The sequence below is a fragment of the Kogia breviceps genome, chromosome 2, assembly GCF_026419965.1.
Source record: "Kogia breviceps isolate mKogBre1 chromosome 2, mKogBre1 haplotype 1, whole genome shotgun sequence".
In the NCBI taxonomy this organism is placed as follows: domain Eukaryota; kingdom Metazoa; phylum Chordata; class Mammalia; order Artiodactyla; family Physeteridae; genus Kogia; species Kogia breviceps.
In genome coordinates, this window is record NC_081311.1 from 93,915,884 (window position 1) to 93,936,878 (window position 20,995).

Sequence of the window (20,995 nt, forward strand, 5' to 3'; positions counted from 1 at the left end):
CAAACAACAAAAGACAAAAAAAATCTATATGGAACTTGGGTTTCCCTGGTGGCGCAGTGGTTGGGGGTCCGCCTGCCGATGCCGAGGACACGGGTTCGTGCCCCAGTCCGGGAAGATCCCACATGCTGCGGAGCGGTTGGGCCCGTGAGCCATGGCCGCTGAGCCTGCGCATCTGGAGCCGCCACGGCAGTGAGAGGCCTGCGTACCACAAAAAAAAAAAAAAAAAAACCTATATGGAACTAAAAATAACTGCATGCATGCACAGTTAGGGCAAATTCTGGAAAAAGATACAAGGAGACCAAAAAACCCAACTGCTGCTTCTCAAGAGCCTGGAGCAAAAACAAGGTGTTGGGAGCAAAAGTAGGGTACTGAGCATGCCCCCTGCACTCAACACCACCAGAGGGTGGGCAAAACACCTAAGCCACCCCTCCGGCCTGAACCCTGGACACACTCTTACCCTCACCCCATGTAAGGAACAAGCTTGCCCCCCCTGGGAGCAAGCAAACAAGGGAATCTGTCGTTTGTTCTCACTCCCCACTGCTGCAGCAGGGAGCCCAATAAAGCCTTGCCTGCATTTCTTGTCTGGCCTTTAGTCAATTTCTATTGATTGGGGAAGGCCAAGAACCCTGATCAGTATCACTTTCTTTCTCTTTCACATCACAACCACAATTTGTTTCCAGTCCTCTGGCAGCTTCCTTGGCTCTACTTACAAAATATGTCTAGAATAGAAACCATATTATTTCCTCTACTGCCTCACCTTGAAAACTTTATATAAACAAGACATTCCTGTCTTGCCATTCTCTATCTTCCTTACCCTTATCTGTAACATTACCATGTGATGTATATTGACTTGTTTTAGAACCAATAATTGAGCAGAAAAATAGATATGTTTATTAATACATCAAAGTATTTACACTTTGTATTCTATATATTGTGCTATGCATATGTATGCAATAAAATATACAAATTTTCATCTCAGCTTGCTAGCTTGTGGAAACTGAAAGTACAGAGAATTACAAAAACTCTGATAGTTTTGAAACCTACAGATGTGAAAGAACAGAAAGTGTGTCTAATTCTTGACAATAACAAGCAGAGGTTACCCCAGCCCTTTCAAGGAGTCTGCTTCCTCCACTTTCCTAGCTGGATACAGATAATGCAAAGCGATCATCCTAATGATTGAATGAAACCTGGGTCCATGTAACACAAACTATATTTAAAATTTACTCATTGGAATCCAAGCCTACATTATAACTCCACTGAATACAGCGACATTGTCTTTATTCACTGCAGGACCCCAAGTTCACAGCTCTTGAGGTGCACTTGGATACATAAAACAAATGTTAAGTAAATAAAAAGAGGTATTCATTCTTTTTAACTCTATCCACATTAACCAGCGTTTAGCTACCATTTAGGATAAAGGCATTTTTGCACAACTGTACTCTCTAGTTTACTCAATTTTAATATTAACTTAGGCCCCCATCCTAAGTGTTTCTTACTCCTACATACCTGTAGAGTGTGTGTTGTGTGTATGGATGTTAATATTCTTTGCAATGAATCTTTGCCAAAACTGTTCTAGGTCCTGCTCTTTTTTCCCCTCTCATTTTAATTGGCATTTGACAGGAGCACCTTGTAGTCATTTTAACTTCTTTACTTATTTCTTTAAGACACTTGTAGCTACAAGTATTTTGTAGCCATTTTAACTTTGCAAAGGAATTTATTTCTATATGATTCAAAGTTCTTTCTTCTTTAAGGATACAAACTATTAGTATTTCTATTTGTAAAACAATGCAACAACACACAGGGGGGAAAGGGGTAGAGGGATAAATTGGGAGATTGGGATTGACATATACACACTACTGTATACAAAACATAACTAATAAAGACCTACTGTATAGCATAGGAAACTCTACTCAATACCCTGTAATGACCTATATGGGGAAAGAATTTAAAAAAGAGTGGATATATGTATATGTATACCTGATCCACTTTTCTGTACAGCAGAAAGCAACACAACATTGTAACTATATGCCAATAAAAATTTAAAAATAGAAATAAAAAAACAAAACAGAAAATTATTAATACAGTACTTATATTAAACAAAGCTAAACTGAGTTATTCACAATTACACAAGTCAAAAGTAAAATATTCCTTTTAAGATTTTGACACTGTGTGGAGAGAACAATCATGTAATTATTTTTATCCATTAGTCACCTGTTACTGAAATTAGAAAATATTCCACACATACGTCCACAGCCCCCACCCCCAGCCTGTCACTGTCTCTCTTTCTCTCTCTCTCACTGAATTCAGTCAACTCACCATTTAATGGCTGAAAAACTAGTTATAATGGGAGCCATTATATGTGAGTATGTTAAAACATCAGAAAAAGAATAACTTTGGAATGCATTTCATTATGGTCTCAAGATAGAGACCAAATTTTTCCAAAACACTTAACTTCCTAAACATTTCTAATTAAGCTGCATAAAATCATTTTTGTGTGCTAGGTGTGTAGGAAGTTCTCATATCAACATCACTGAGATAAAGAAACTGAGGAACACAGGTTAAACTACCTACCACAAGTAATTCAATTAATAATAAGGTTACCACTGAATTACAGGGAGATAAGGGTTAACTTGTCTTTATATCTTGCATAATGTATCTTTTGCAAAGAAGATGGCCTTGATCAAAAATACATGGAAACCAGTTCTGACATTAAAATCAACAATAAAGCTGAGAGGAAAGGTTGTAGCCATGTTAGCATAATATTATGGTGCCACTGCACCCCTGCCCCTGATCACAGCTTGGAAAGGGCTGATGTTTCCATTGTACATTATTGTATATATTAGAAATTTTACTTCCCAATGGTTCTGGTTTCTCCTCTGAACTCTGCCCTGAAATCTTCCTAGAACCTCTGGGCACTGCCCTAGGATGCAGTGAGCCAGGGTACCAGCATACATGTGACTACTCTTTCCTCTGTGAGTTTTTCCCTATGTGTGTTGAGTGTGTTCCTTGGTAACAGTCTCACTATTTTGCATGGTAGATACTTTAATATTAATGTCAGGGATCTAAGAAAACCTCTAAATTCTAGTTGATAGTATTCTAAAGGAGCAAAGGACAGGAATTAATAATTCACAAATATAAAGAAAACACAAAACTAGAAAGATACAAATCCAAATAAAACTTCGTCCATCTAGATTTTTTTAAAGACTCTCAAAAAAATGATAATTACACAAAGTTTCTTTGCCATCATGAAACTAGGTATATGTTAACAGGGGACAGAGAACAAAATGGTCAACAATTTTGGGAAGGCAATTAGACAAAGTTTAGCAAACACTATAAATAGGCTGTTTCTTTTTTATATAGTAATTCCATTTGAAGGAACACGTCAAGTGGAAACTGCATGAAAAGTATAATTTTCATAGAGAGTCAATTCTGGTTTTTTTAGACAAAATTATTGGAAACAAGCTAAAATTTTAGCAAAAGGGTTATAAGAAAATGATGGTAATTTCACTTAATAAAACAGTATTCATATATTAGAAATGTTATTCATGCAATTATATAGTTATTGGGTATTACTTGAAATATAATAATATATTAAAATGTAATAGGCTATTAACAAGTAGAAACAGTCCAGAAGGAACTGTTCCATTCTGAGTTTTGACTGACGAGATTATAGGTGAGTTTGAAAAAATAACTTCCTTCAATCTATTTTATATGTTAAATTTTATTTAAGTCATATATTCATATTTGTTATGTTTATTTTGAAAAGCAAAACAGGTAAGTCCATTTATCCAACTTAAATGCATTCATATTGCAGAGAGGTGAAATTTATTTATTTTGGGGGTTTAAAAAATAGATTTTATTGGTTTATGGCTCAAGTTAGGTTACAGTGACAACTGTCATCTGTTAAAAACAAGGGTCTTATAGTAATAATAATAACAATAACAATAATTATAATACCTAACTTATTACATGAATGCTGGGTGCCAGTTACCATGTTCAGTGCTGTATAGCACTGTCTCATTTTTATTTATTTATTTATTTATTTATTTTTAATTTACTATTTTTTAAAAATTTTATTGAGTATAACTGATATACAATGTTGTGTTGGTTTCAGGTGTACAGCAAAATGAATCAGTTATACATATACAGAGAGATGAAATTTAATTTTTGTTCTTTTAGAATTTTTTGACTGGGACTGAGAAACTAACATAAGACAGTGTAACAGGAGAAAAACATACAAATGTGTATGTTTTACCTGACACAGGAGTCCTATACAGAATGAAGACCCAAAGAAATAATCAAACATACATATTTTTATAGTATTGATAGGTTGAACAAAGAGAGGATATTATGGAAAAGAAAGAAAACTGTGACAGGAAGCTAAAAGAAGATAAGTACTATTTTAACAAGGTCTGCTGGTATAGAATTCCCTTGGTCTCAACTTCTCCTCTTTGATGATGTTACTTTCCTTCTGGGAGGGGAGGACACCTTTCATCCAGGAATTCTATCTCCTGCTTTCAGGAATATAAAGGAAGGTCAGGATGCCCTTCTTGCATCTGCTGTTTCTCAAGTGCCCTTAACTAAAAATAATCGATATGACAAACTGGCATATTTTGGGGTGACGTGATATGAACTCCTTCAGTATATTTGGGTCTGGAAAACAAATTTGTGTTGGACTGAAGAAATGACTAAAGTGGTTAGCATGAGGACAATGAATCAGGACCTGCTTCTCCTCAAAGATGGAGATGCTGGAATGTTTTACTGACTTATGCCTAGATTCTCTGTCAGCAAGGTATGTGGTAGGAAGACCTTGTCTTTGGTGCTCATTCATCTTCCTTTTAGGTGATACTATGATGTTTCATCAGGCACTGAGCTTTCTCTCCTCCCTGAGAACCTTGCTTTAGGTGATTAGCTGCTAATCTCTATTGAGAGATTAGGTGCTATCTTCCTAAGGAGATAATGTCATTTTTACTTGAATAAAAGACTCCTTGAAGTATTTATCTTCAGAAAATAAATATGCAGTTGGGTAGTTTAGGTGTCAAGGAAGCCTATTAAAGTAGATTTATGTCATGCCTCTCCTAGAACACCTGAAAACTTATTCAGAATACCTCTTTTTCTAAGGGTAAAATTATATGCCTCCTTGCTTAGGGCTGAAGTAGATGTTAAAGTCCTTACATTTTCAACACCCCCTCCCCCAAAAGAAAAGCAAGCAGAAATGTTAAGCAAAATATCCTGTCAGGTATAAAGATCCTTAAAGTCCCATTAAAACTACTTTCTAGGGAATAAATTTTTAAAACCTCATCATAAATATGAAAATAAATAAAAATCAGGAGAGAAAAGTAATCACCTCCATGCCTAATGGCATCCTCCAAGTGTTGCTCCATATTTCTGTGCTGGGCAAGTGGAAGAAACACTAAGCTTTCAGATCTAAGTCACTCCTTAATAGGTCACCAATGCTTGGAACAATTACATTTCTTTCAGGTTGAAATAAATCTATGCTTTCAGATACTTACATTCTAAAATTCTGGAAACTCTTTATTAAGAAGTTGAAGAAAAGACACTTAAAATATGATGGGGAAGAAAGTGTCTTCTTGTAGAGAAAATGCCAGAGAATAGTCAAACTGGGGGCACTGTTGAATCATACACCTTTTTTTTAACTATGCCATCTATGACTACCTCACAAAGAAATTAGTTTGAATAAATTAACTTTGCAAGAAAAATCTAAATATACCCTACAAAATGGAAGGATCTCAAACTCATTGGTGTTGACAGGGCATGATTCATGGTGGAATTAACACATCTTACACACATTGTAAAAATTTTCCAATATCATCATATGGCATCTATCTTATTATTATCCTTGAATACTATTGAATCAGAGTTGTATTTTATAATCTCCCTTATTTAAAAAAAATATGTTCTCAGGGGGAGTATGGATTATACATCTAACATTTGCTATGAATAATTAATTTCCTAGGTTAGAAGTCTAGCTCTTCTAAAACTGGGGAGAAGGAATACTTAAAAGCTCACTACCTAAGAATTATATTAAATATTTATGGTCTTACTATTGATATTTTAGGCACAAAGTAGAAATTGTCAAACTTGAAATCCCTAGTGTCATAATGAGTAAAGATTTTTACACATCAGCATGGTTGGGATGCCCCATTCTGAGGAGGTTATTTGTTCCTCCACTGGCCCTACCTGGGAAGATTCATGGCACATCAAGAGGTTACATATTGGTTACCTAATACAGAGAATAAGTAAGGAAGCAGACAGGCATCATAATCAAGATTCCCTTGGTTACTAATCAAAAAGGGAGTTGTATTATACTGAGAAGGTTGCCCCCTGGACTATAAAGACAGAGTACCGCAGGACCTTGCTGGGAACTCAAACTAGGAGCTGCTTGCTGGTAGCTATCACAGTCTGCCTGTCTGCCTCTGTCTCTCTCTTAACTATATTCTCTGTCTCATCTCTCTCACCTCTACTTCTGTCTGAGTGTCTGATCCATCCTTCAATTTCTGCATGTGAATAACCATTCTTGTTGTTTCTGTTTACTTGCATCTCCAAACTTGGAGACACTTATATTACCATCATGCCAGTCTTTCATAAAAAATGAGGTAGGTAAATTTCCAATTCAAGTTTCTAGAAAGCAGCATCTTATTGGCTCAGTTTGAGTTCAGTCAACTATTTCCAAAAGGCTTTCTTGGTCCATTTCAGAGATAAAAGTAAACATCTCTGATAAAAGGGATCGTCCTGTTCATGGCAGGTATTCCAAATAGGGCCTGCTTCTGATGAAAAGATACCAGAGATGACAAAAATATAAGTCCTATGGAGGGCTGCCAATAACTCGCTGTAGTATATTAGGACAGTCAGGCCACCACTTCACTCATCCCATTGAGAACCAGTACTAATTAGACTAACCCGACAGCTAAGTGGACGTTTCTTCTTTATCTTCCTTGTGTATTTATTTGGACTTTGGGCATATCCTTCTCAAATTTGTGGACATTACTGAAGAAGGCAGCCTTCAAATAAAAGAGAATGACTTTTTTTTAATTGAAGTATGGTTGATTTACAATGTTGTGTTTATTTTTGCTGTACAGCAAAGTGATTCAGTTATACGAGAGTGCTTCAGTTTATCCATGAGAATGACTCTTTATTCAAGGACATAAACAACACAGCTCTTACAAAGCAGCTATCAAGCTTCACTATCTATTTGGGGATCTCAGGCAAGTAATTTTATAATTCTATAAAATTAAGCAGTCTATGAATCCCCTTCCCTAGCTGGACCTGAGGGATAACTCTATAATCTGATTTAATGACGAGAGTGTTGAAAAGTATTGCCTTTTACTTAATGTCATACAAATTATTGAAATCTGTTAAACAACATGGATCAGTCAATTCAAAATGTAAATATTTTGAGAAAAAAATGTCCCCCAAAGTATTCAAAACAGTTGTTAATATAGGATACATGAAGAATTAAATTGGTGAAATAGGGAAGAAGGATAAGAAAGGCCAGTACTGGATAAACATAATGTGTCTGTATATCTTTTTGAAAAAAAGCACCAGTGTTTGAGAGTGACTTCAAAATTGCAGAAGCTGCTAGAATCCTTGAGGGACAGTCATATTTATTTAAAGTACCCAAAATGGAAAATGAATAAAACTCAGATAAACTTGGACCTATTTTTCATTAAACCAACCAATAATATCTGTGACACATGATGGATGGAGGAGGGTAAAGCAGGGTAAAATATGAAAGATTAATATTAACAAAAGTTTGGTAAGGACTTCTAGATTTACTTATAACATGTAAAGTGGTTAGAAGTGGTCACTCTTGTGCTTACGACAAGAAAAAGCTGGGGGAACTGGAAATCAATGATTTTTCTTGGGCCCATAAGTGAACCGATGTTGCAAGGAAAACCACCAACCCAAAAAGAAAACTATCACCCAAATCTAAACAGACGGGCACATCCAGAGGGACACAGTGACTGAGATCTGTTTACCTGGAATAGAAGCCACTGGAGCCATAATTTAGTAGGAACATTTAAATGAGAGTAAGAAACTCCTTGGGGGTTACAAGTGACATCACTAAACTTTCATGGGCTTTACTTCTAGGAACATGATTTTCATGAGAAAGATTTGAAGAAGACCTTCTTGTGGCTCTATTAGGGGAAGAGGAAAAATAATCATTGTGAAATATAGGCAGAGCCTTCTCCATAACAAAAGCCTATACTGTAAGGGAAAAGACTTTGCAAGCTTTTTATCTCAGCTAAGAGGAGAATATTCTTTCTTCTCCATCCTTCTCTAGCTTTCCTGTTTCACTTAAGGAGGGAGGAACCTCCTCCATAGGGTCAGGGACTGATACTTAATCAAAGTATTGTAGAATGATCATCTTCCATACCACCACATCTACAGGAACCCAGTATAATAAATAAGAATAGGTTGCAGCTAGAAAAAAAAAGCTTTAAGATTCATACTCTTTCTGAGAAGTACTTAGGGAAGCTCAAAGTCAAGAGGGGAGACATAAACAAGGACATGAGAGAAATTTGAAGCCTCTCACACTTATAACTGCAGAAACCACTAAACGCAGCCCAGCTCTACCCAGTTAACATATATCTTCACACTAAAACCTTATCTCTGTCAATTCTTAGAACCTTGTAAAGGATGTTCACTTTCAACAACAAAAAATTATAAGGCTGCAAAAAGGCAATAAATATAGTCTGTAGAGAAAAAGCATCAGAACCAGACTAAGATATGACAAGGTGATGGAATTATCAGTGAGAGAATTTAAAATAACTATAGTTAATATGCTAAGGGCTTTAATGGAAAACAATGTATAAAAACAGATGGACATGGGGACTTCCCTGGAAATCCAGTGGTTAAGACTTTGCCTTCCAACTCAGAGGGTGCAGGTTGGATCCCTGGTCCATGAGCTAAGATCCCACATGCCTCACAGCCAAAAAAACAAAACATAAAACAGAAGCAATATTGTAACAAATTCAATAAAGCCTTTAAAAATGGTCCACATCAAAAAAAAAATGAAAACAAAACAGCTGGATAATGTAATGTAAACAGAGATATAGAAACTCCAAGAAAGAATTTTAAAAGGCTAGAAATTTAAAAAAAAAAAGAAAACATCAGAACAGAAATTTTTTTTAAGTGCTTGTGATGGGCCCAACAGTAAATCTGACACAGCTGAGGAGGGAATCAGTGAGTGTAAAGATAATCAATAGAGATTTCTCTAAAATATAAAGAGAAAAAAATGAAAACAAAATAACTGAATATCAAATTTCAAAAGGTATAACATATGAGTATATGAAATATCAGAAGGAAAACAGACCGATTAAAAGGAATGCTTGAAGTAAAAATGGTCAAGAATTTTCCAAAATCAGTGACAGCTACCAACAACAGATCCAAAAAGCTCACAGAACAAGAAGCAACAAAAGTACAGAGAAAACCCAACACACATTTAGGCTAATCTTAGTTATTCAAATAACTGAAAAAAAATAGAAAAGAGAAAGTTCTGAAAGGTAAAAAAGATTTTTAAACCTTACCAGTAAAGGAACAGGGATAAGAATTATAGGATACTTCCAACAGAAATCATGCATGCAAGAGAAGAGGGCAGTGAAATATTTAAAGTCTTAAAAGAATGGGGAGTGGACAAGATGACAGTGTAGGAAGACCATGACCTCACCACCTCACAAAATTACAGCTATTTAGAGAGCAACTATCGATGAAAAAGACCTGAAGTCTAGTGGAAACGATATTCTACAACTAACCATATAAAAAAGGAACCAAAGAGGAAAGTTGGAGGAGCTGAGATGTCAAAACCCACACTACCAGGTAGGGGACCAATGAACATGATACTCACAATTGCAGGGTTTTCCCCAAGGAGTGAGGAGTCCAAGCCCCACACTGCGCTCCCAAGCCCCGGCTCCTACAATGGGAAGGCAAGCCACAGAACACCAGGCTTTGAAGACCAGCAGGGCTTTCTTACAGGAGAGCCAGAGGGCTGTGGTTTAAAGCTCCACTCTTAAAGGGTACACACAAAATCTCACATGCTCTGGGACCCAGGGCAGAGGCAGTCAGTTGAAAGAAGCCTGGGTCGGACTCACTCGCTGATTTTAGAGAAGCCTCCCAGAAAGGCAGGGAGCCACTGGGATTCCCCTCTGGGGACATAGATGCTGGTGGACTCATTCTGGGGAGCTTGTTTTACCATGAGGACCCTGGTGAGGCAAGTGTCATTTAAGCATCCTCCCTTTAGACTCTTGGGGCTGGGACCTGGCCCTGCCCATCAGCTGATATGATTGGTTTGAAACAACCCAATCCATTGTTACCAGCAGTAACAATGCTCTTCCATAATATTTTTATACAATACTTAAAACTCTACAGTCTTATACTTACCAAGTCACCCCCCAGTCCATTTTGGAGCAACTTGTACAAAGAAAAATTATCCCTAAATAGACATTTCTCCAAAGAAGACATACAGATGGCCAACAAACACATGAAAACATCACTAATTATTAGAGAAATGCAAATCAAAACTACAATGAGGTATCACCTCACACCAGTCAGAATGGCCATCATCAAAACATCTACAAACAATAAATGCTGGTGAGGAGATGGAGAAAAGGGAACCCTCCTGCACTGTTGGTGGGAATGTAAATTGATACAGCCACTATGGAGAACAGTATGGAGGTTCTTCAAAAAACTAAAAATAGAACTACCATATGACCCAGCAATCCCACTCTTGGGCATATACCTGGAGAAAACCATAATTCAAAAAGATACATGCACCCCAGCGTTCATTGCAGCACTATTTACAACAGCCAGGACATGGAAGCAACCTAAATGTCCATCAGTGGAGGAATGGATAAAGATGTGGTACATAGATACATAATGGAATATTACTCAGCCATAAAAAGGAACGAAATAGTGCCATTTTCAGAGACGTGGATAGACCTAGAGACTGTCAAATGGAGTGAACTAAGTCAGAAAGAGAAAAATATCGTATAATATCACTTACATGTGGAATCTAGAAAAATGGTACAGATGAACTTATTTGCAAAGCAGAAATAGAGACACAGATGTAGAGAAGAAAGAAAAATTACCTACTTTAGCTATTCCATTTTTCAAACCTGTCTACTTTTTTATTATTCATATCTTTGCATCCCAGCAGTCAGCATATTGAGATCATAGAGTACGTGCTCAATATAGAATGCACGTTGAATTACTTAATGTACAAATAAATGGCCATGTTTTGGTCTTAAATTTGTCTCTTCAGGTAATCTAGAAAAAGCTTAACTCTTCAACAGTCTTTCCAATTGTTATCTGAAGATAGGTGTTGTTTTTCATATTTTTTTCCTAAGTGTTAAATGTCCCTACTGCCTTCCATTGTATTCCACAAAATGATTCACTTTGTACACTTTATACCTATATGAGTTTCAATTTTTCACTTTCTTCTTAATACATTTCAATATCAATTGCCAACCCAAGTCTTTAATATCTCACTCCCATATTACAATCTCAGGTTTATTCTGTGAATAAACTTTCTCATTCAAATATTAATAGCTCTATCTCAAGAGCTGTATGTTACTGTTCTGATTATTCAACCATTCATCTCTGGGAATTTTCTACACTGTGAAGTTTTCCCATGTCATTTATGACTAAGACATGATAACTGAAGAATTGGAGATCTGTCCAAAACTGGGCTGTCTAATACAGTAGCTAGAAAGTACAGGTGACAATGAAGCACTTGAAATGTGGCTAGTCTGAATCAAGATGTACTGATAAGTAAAACACACTGAATTTCAAAGAATTATTTTTAAAATGTAAGATATGTCACTAATAATTTTATGATATTACATGTTAAAATGCAAATATCTTAGATATATTGAGTTAAATAAAATATATTATTAAAATGAATTTCTCCTATTACTATTTCCTTTTAAATACGTTGATGAGAAAATTTAAAATTACATATATGGCTTGCCTTCGTGGCTCACATTTTATTTCTGTTTGACAATACTGGCCCCAAACCATGTCGCTGTCCAGTGAGTTAAGGAAAACTAGAACTCAAATTCTCTGACTTGAGGTCCATGTTGACTGACTAACTCTGGATATCATGACTTGAGAAGAAAGCCAATTCAATGCAATCAAATGACTACGAAGTCTATCTTTAATGCAGAGGTTTTATAATGGAGTCACTATTTTCTGCCTTGAATAATTTGACAAATTGACTTCCTTATGATGAAGGACAGCAGCATGCAATATGGAAATGTTTTATTCCTGGGGATTCTGCAGATAGAATCTGCGTATATGTAGCTTACATTGATTCTCATTTAGAACCTGAGCTAAGAAATCCCCTTCAGATAGACTGAATATAAAATCAAGTCCTCAGAGGCACTCTCACTTTTTAAACCTCAGTACAACGCCATGTGATACATTAAAGTTAATTTGTCACTCCACGGAAAGTCACCCTGCAGCAAGGTTTTGATTATAATAGTCTTTCTTTAGATCACTTCCCAGGCACATTTTGCAACACACAAATGAAATAAAGGTATGATTTTTTCCTCCTTGCTGCTGGATTCAGTCTAGCAGCTGATAGAAGTTTCTTTTTATCTTAGCATTGGACATAGCTCCTAGGGCTGCTGAATAATTAAGGACCATGTTTCCTGTAGTTCCTCAATAACAAAATATCATTAGTTAAAAACAAAAACAGAGTTAAGGTTGCTGCTTAGAAAAGTAGTAATTTTTTACTGCACAAAATTGGCAATTCTCTTTGTACTTTCCCCCTCTAAGTTTGCAAATTCCTTGATACCCCAGCATCAATGTGAAAACCCACAGGATTCTTGGTACATAGGTGATGTTGATCTAACAGTTCAGTGAACCTCTAAGTGAAAAATCACAGTTTTATGTCTTTCTTTGGTAAATAATTTATCAATATATATTCATCTAAGTATTGACACTGTGTAGGGATCTTAGTTAGAAACTTTATACAATATATGAAGAATTAAGGATAAAACTTCCTTTAGGCTAATTGTTTCTATCGTACCCCACTTTTAACTGTGGTCCATCTGAACTTTTTAGCCTGTGATAATTCCTGGTCTGGAGTGTAGGGTATCAGTCATGGTAGGACTGAAAATCAGTCACTTACCTGCAATCCTCTCAAAGAGTGACAGCTGAAAAAAGCTCTTTGGTACACATGTAATGCAACTACACAACGCTGGTTAGATTAGTGTACTATCTCTAAGCTATCACTAAGGGTAAGACAAAGGACACAATGATTCAGGGTCAATGATATGGGTTGACTAAATATTATTAAAGGGGCATACTTGTCAATACACATACAATAACATTTCTTGTCTTTACTACTAACTAGCTCTCTTTTCTTCATATTTCTCATTTTGTCATTCACACCAGAAAACATTTTAACTAACTCACTCCACTGTAAGGCTAATTAAATGATCATGCCTACCTCTAACTAACCCCCATTATTCTATTATAGAGTCATATCTCTCATTTTCATGGCAACTATGATTTTTTGAAATCATAAATGTGTTTAGTTACCTAATTTCTATCTCCCATTAGACTCTAAATTTCAAGAGATAAGAGTTCTAGTTTCTTTTCTCTGCTTTATTTCCAACATCTAGCTCAAGGTCTATAACATAAATGGTACAGCATAACTTTCTGACAAATATTATTGAATCTACAAGAAAAACTCTGTTTCAGCTAGAAACGTGAGTGATGCCCCAGAGGTTGATCAGGAGAGATGAAGAATTTCAAGGGAAAAGCCAAGAACTGGATAAACTGAGGAGTTCTTATAGCTGGGTCACCAAAGAGCACTGCCAATAAATTATAATACATAAATCTATAACACCTCAGCCTATAATAGATGCATTTATAATTTATATTAATCGTTTATCTCATTAAACATGCTTTATTTTCTGGACCAGTCCAGGTTATTCTTTTTTTCTTATTGTCCATATTTTGCACATGTGTCCTTAAGTTTACAGTACCATTCTATTAGGACTGTTTGCTTCATTTTGTTAAGGCACTTATTATTTCCTTCTGACTTTCAAGAGAATATGAATCTTCAAATGATTCAAACAATGTAAGTACTACGTCTTTATTGTAATATTAATTTAAACATCCATTTATCCTATGGATCTCTTTTGATATGTGCATTTTCCTACATTGATAGCTCCATTCCTTCTAGTTTGAGAAGTACCATGGAGAGGAAATTTCCAGGATCTTTTAATAGAAATACTCTCTTACAAAACACAAACAGACTTACAGACTAGAAAACAAACTTATGGTTACCAAAGGGGAAAGGGGAGGGGAGGGGTAAATTAGGAGTTTGGGATTAACATACACACTACCATATTTAAAAGATAACCAACAAGAACCTACTATATAGCACAGGGAACTACACTCAATATTTTGTAATAATCTATAAGGGAAAATAATCTGAAAAAGAGTAGATATATGTATATGTATTACTGAATCACTTTGCTGTACATCTGAAACATAACCTTGTAAATCAACTATAGTCCAATATAAAATAAAAATCAAAAACAAAGAAGAAACACAAATCATGAATGAAGTCAAAGCTGAAGAGCAGCAGGGGGCATCATCTATCCCCATTGTCCTTCCCCAACGAAACGCAATAAAAACATGCACCAATACACACAAATGTAAACAGCATTTCTCTTAATTATTTGTAGCTTTTAGGATGCAAAACAGTTAGGACAAAGTCCATGAACCAAGTTTTTCGGGGCTTCAAATTCCAGGGACACGCAATCTGAACAAAATGGAATTCTCTCTAAAAGTGCTGGATAAAAATATAATTTTTATATATGGCCAAACAAGAAAAAAAGAAAATGAAACTTCTAAATGCTAGAAAAAAAGAGAAGTATGGGGACTCTATATGATTATTTATTTCTGTGATATGATATTTATTAAGTTCTGTGAATGTCTGTATTGACAGGGGACATAGTTAAATGTTTAATTATGCAGCAACATCCTCAGGCTTAGATGTCAGTGTCCACACAGTGGTTAGAGGGGAAATGTTTGCATGGTTAGAAGACACAATAAAATCGTGGTGCTTTAAAGCATTATACACCCCTAGTGAAAGTAACTCTCCAAAAAAGCAACAAGGAAGCAGCACTGGACAACTTCCACTGCCCCCAAAGATCCATCTCTCACCCTTCTTCATCCTACCTACTCCAGAACCCTGACCTGTGAGAACCCTATCAGCTGGCTCACTTGCCTTCTGGATTTTGGTTGGGGTTCACCAATGGGGAGTACAAGCAAGAAAATGAAGGAATGGAGGGGACACGTGGATATCTATTTCCCTAGCTTCTTATTTTCAGCTTTGCCACATTCAAGTGCTTCCCTCACCTAAGATCAGGAGGCCAACCAATAGGTTTTTTTTTTTATTCAGTTTAATTTGTATTTATTTTATTATGAGTGAGCTTGAGTATCTTTTCAAATGTTTGAAGCCATTTGAATTCTATCAGCCTGAAGTTTCTAATAAATGGCTCTGGCTTCTCATTTCTTCAAACTTAGCATCAATTACTGAGCCTTCCTTTTTACCATCCCTGAGGTATTATATTCTTTTGATTTTTCTACAGCTTGTCTACATCTTCTAACAATACTTCATTAACACTTCTTAAATATTCCAATATTAATGCACCATATATTCTCTGCCAGGACCCTGGCTGATATGAAAACTAAAAGAAATGTACCATTCACCTTGGGTTTACATGAGGAAGAATACTTTTTTTTTTCATGATTAAGGAAACTATACAGAAAGCTTCAAGTTCAAATTTACCTTACCTGTATATTACAGGAATTATAAAATTTAAATAGTAACATAAAAATTTTTCCAGGCCAAGTATAGCAATGGCTCATCTGACAAATGAAAAATTTTTTAAATGCTGTGAAAGACATGTCCATAACACAAAGACATGATTTTCCCAGAAGTGTCAGGGATTTGATTCTCACTGAATATAAGCTCACATTTAAAACTGATTAAAAAAATATGAAGAAAACATAAAGAAATGATTCATCATGAATGAGTCAAGAGCCATATCACAGGGCATAATTAGTATGTCAGAAACAGACACAACACAATAACCTGAAATAAGTGACTGAACTAATGCATTACAGAGAATACACACAAAGAAAATACTATAAAAATAGTATTTAACAACTCATACAATTAGAAGGAGGATTAGTAACCTTTAAGGTAAATATGAGGAAATTAGCCCCAAATGCAATTCTAAGAATTAAGCAGATGCAAATGATCAGAAATAAGTTAAAAGATACAGAAGACAGCATATGATTTTCAAGTTTAGTCTAAAATAAATCCTAGAAGAAAATAAAAGGGAGTATTTACTATTATTTCATATTAAAAGAAATATTTGATAATAGCAGAAATTTTCAGGATTAAAGACCTAAATATGAAAAAAATCCATTGTTTAAAGAAAATTTAAAATAAAAAGTCTTAAAAAAAAAGAAGAAAGATATATTTCCCTACAAAGCGCAATAAGTATGTTACTATTTCAACAGCTCAAATGTACTCTATAGACAATGGGAAAACATCTCTAAGCTGCTGAGGCAAATATACCCAGCTAAACTATCATTCAAGAATGGAAATGATTCTTTGGAAAACAAAGCCTGAGAGCTTGTTGCTCAAACCTATGCTTAGAGAGTTACTAAAAAGATCCATAAGAACTGGAAAAAATTAAATCCAAAATCATGATACATGCAAGAAATACTCTGAGAAAGAAACTGTTAAACAAGTTACTTTAAGTGAACTTTTTTTCTTTCTCTGATGGCATATCTTTTCATCTACTCTGAAACATCCAGTTTAGAAACATTTGACAGAGTGATTTTATACAATGGCATTTGCTTCTCTTCTATAGTGAAAAAATGAATATGCTTTGTTTTGATGGTGAGGATAGACCCCATTGGGAAGAAAAGTAAAGTCATGAATGCTGTGCTATTTGATATGTATGTCATGTCATAGTACAGGGGTATTAATAACTTAACGATTTTGCAATATTTACTACAGCTTAATGCAAAAAAAAAAGTGTGAAGAGAGGATAAGTCCACACACTCCTCATACATCAATAGGCATACAAATCATCTTGTTAAAATTCAGACTTGATTGAGTACTTCTAGGTGGAGCTTAAAAGCCTGTATATCCTTCCAGCTCTAGGTAATATTATTATTTGTTGCCCCAGGCTTGCTCAGAGTGGCAAGCATTTCCATACCTTCTGGAGGAAGTAACATTTATTTATAAGCTTTACAAATGACACAAAAGTATTACTATAAATCAATTATTCATTAAACTGTAAACTATTTTATATTTCTGTGTTGGATTATTACTTCCTTCTCAAAGTTTATATTTATTTACCTTTGATACTTTCTTCCCAAAAGGTTAGAGGGCCAGACAACTCCCTTGATATTTCAGATAAGCCATACATCACTAACCCATGTTTTAAAATTCCAGGAATGTTTTTTATCCATTATCTGAACTAGATTTAAATTTTCAGTTCTCTCATGTAAGTAAACTAATTGCTTGACATTAAATGATCATATTAAACAATCTCATATAAATGCGGGGATATTTCACTAAACATCCTGTCTTTCCCGCTTTTTTCCCTTTTCGCCTTGCTGTTAACTGACCACTGTGGTTTTCCATTCTCTAATTAAGTAATTAAACACATGTTTTGGAATCACAATATGTAGAGTGCTTTTATCATTACAGGTAAAAGAATAAGAATGAGGTAAATTGTATTTTTCTGAAGTGGAGGAAAACAGAGCCAGATGGGAATGAGCTATTTGTTCCAAACCTGAGACCGTTCATGGTAACAGATTTGTGATGAGTATCAAAACTATCAGAGCTGATGTCCTTACTGTATTATTTAATATTTGAGTGATTGCTTTATTGGTATCACAGGATGGAAATAGTGAAGTCTTTACAGAGAAGTGTTTTGGATATTCTGATTTGAGATTGCTTTGAAATGGCTAATAAAACTGTACCCCTATAATTTTAACTTACAGTTCTATACCACTGGGAGGGGGATGGGATAAAAAACTATTTAAGAGAAGGGCTAGACTTGGATTTGATTCTGATCTCGGCGGGCCTTAGCTTGCGGCAGCTTGAAGCAGGATTTCAGTTCCTGGCCAGAAACTGAAGGCAGGCCACCGCAGCGAGAGCGCTGAATCCTAGCCACTAGACCAGTGACTAGTGACAAGGCCCCTGGCCCTTCGGCTTTGTAGAAATGAATTTCCACAAAGAGACAGAAAGTAGTGAAACAAGTAAAGTGCTTATTAGGAGGAAAACGAGTACGTGTGGATAGACACATGGGCAGAATCAGAGAGTCTCGCCCTCGTGGCAGTTTCAATCACTTTTATGGGGCATTTCTTCCGGGTTTCCTCTGGCCAATCATCTTGCTTTGCCTGGTTCAGAGTCCGTATTTGGTATATCTCATGGTCCTATCCAATGTGTGCACGCATCTCTTAGCCAAGAAGGATTCTAGCAAAGAGGCCTATGGGTAGGTTGACATCACCTACTATGGGGTGGGGTGGTGCCCCCTTTCTTTTTGACCCCGGAGGAGCCCCTCTGCATATGCGTAGTCCGGAAGGTCTCTTTGACCTCGAGAATGAGGAATATGTGGTCTTTCTCTCTTATCTGGGTGGGGTTCAGCCTTTCTTATTATCCTGCTATTGTCTTCATCTTGGAGCATCTGTCCACAGGGGACAAACTCCAGCTGCTCATCTGGGGCCTATCTATCTCCTGTCTCAATTCCAAGAGAAATAAGATGGAAACATGCCTATCCCTTCCACAGTCTTTAGGTTGTACCCTGCTGTCTCTTTTTATTCTCTCACTCTTTACCTACCCCATTCTGATAGCTGAAATTCTTATGAGGATGGGGGTTACACACTTTTTCTTATAAATTGTGGGAAACATTTGGGGTCATGATTCTACAGGGAAGAGAAGTTCAAATAAGTAAGGTGATTTATTCATCTTTAGGAATAAATGAGTGACTTTTTTTCTAAGATTATTTTTGATGGATGAAAAATGTGCTAAGTATATTTAAACAGATGGAAGATGGGAGAACTGTAGTGTAAGTTCTAACAGTTTTGTGGGTTTTTTTCTTTTGTAATGCAAGTGCATGACTTAAGCTTTGATTGGCTAGATATCTATTTCAAAGAGGCATCTACTTTAACGATGGCTATCTCTATTAAGACACTGCCAGCCATACAACTAGATAAAGAGCCAGGAACCCCCCACCTCCACGCTCCCCCAGGCTCCTTTGTTTTAGATCTTGGTTGACTTCAATAACTGACCATTTGGGATGCCTTTTTTTTTTTTTTTCCTTTTCCCAAGCTTTAAATTCCTGGTCTTGTGTTTTAAATTCACCAATAAAGAGTGAGCCCTTGAAGCCCTAGGCCTCTGCTCTCAACTCCAATAAAAACAGAATCCCAACCCATTAAAAACTAACCACCCCAGGGACTTCCCTGGTGGTGCAGTGGTTAAGAATCCACCTGCCAGTGCAGGGGAAATGAGTTTGATCCCTGGTCTGGGAAGATCCCACATGCCACAGAGCAGCTAAGCACATGAGCCACAACTACTGAGCCTGCACTCTAGAGCCCACAAGACACAACTACTGAGCCCGTGTGCCACAACTACTGAAGCCTGTGTGCCTAGAGCCTGTGGTCCGCAACAAGAGAAGCCACTGCAATGAGAAGCTTGCACACCGCAATGAAGAGTAGCCCCCGCTTGCTGCAGCCAGATAAAGCCCATGTATCAGCAACGAAGACCTAACGCAGCCAAAAATAAAATAAAATAAATAAATAAGTAAATAAATGTAAAAAGCTAACCACCCCATATTTCAAGGCCTCTCACCTTCTGAGATGGCCCACACTCTGTGGAGTGTGTTTCTCCCAGGGCTGCTCTTGCCTTTTGAGATGAACGGCATTCTGTCTATGGGATGTGTGTCTCTCTAGGTAAATCCACTTCTTACCTACCACTTTGTCTCTCACTGAATTCTTTCTGCAATAAGACATAAAGAACCTAAGCTTCCATAAGTCCTGAGACCAGGTGTGTTGCTATCAATTAAAAGACAGTGGTTTCAAATCCCAACCATAGTTGTACAGTTTCACTAATGGCTCTTTTTGGATTTTTCTTATTTTCCTAGTCCAAGATTTTGTCAATTCTAATCATTAAATTTCCTTATTTGAAATAATTGAAAACACTTTCTTGTAATGTTCGGCTTGTTTACTCCTAGACAGAACCCAAACTCTTAAAGTCAATGACTGCTTACTTTAGTTGGCATTTATCATGTCTAGGATGAGGCCTTACATATCTGAAGTATTCTAGACAGTTACTAAGTGCATAGGTGGAATGAAGATTTAGGACCAAAACAGATCTCAGTTAAAATCTCAACTCTGCTAAAGTCTAGATATAGTGGTCTTGGGATAATTAATTCCTTTGAGCCTCTGCTTTTTCATCTGTGAAATGGGGATAAATTCTATCAGAAATCATTTTGAATACTGAGTTGTCAAATATAAACAAAGCTATACATTAAGGTGGTTAAAATGTAGGTTACATTCAGCAACTTCAGATAGTGGGAGAAAGACCTGAGCTCCAATCTGATTTGCAGAGAGGTGACTGGGCATTTCCAAAGAAAACATGACGAAATACGGGGAGGGGCAAGAAAGACTTGTAAAATCAGGGAAAGGAAAAATTACAGAGGATTAGTCCATGTCAGTGTGGTTAGTTAGGCCAGCTGTGTCTGCTCACTGGCAGTTATGGAAGGGGAAGACTCCTCTGCCCACATTGACTGGGGCCCTTTCTCCTCTGATGGTTACTTTTCAAAGGAATGACTTTTAAGTCCTTGAGAAAGATACTTTTGAACTGTAAGAGATGCATATTCACAACTGTAAGCCCTTTTTAGTGATGGCTCTAAAGAGGAGAGGT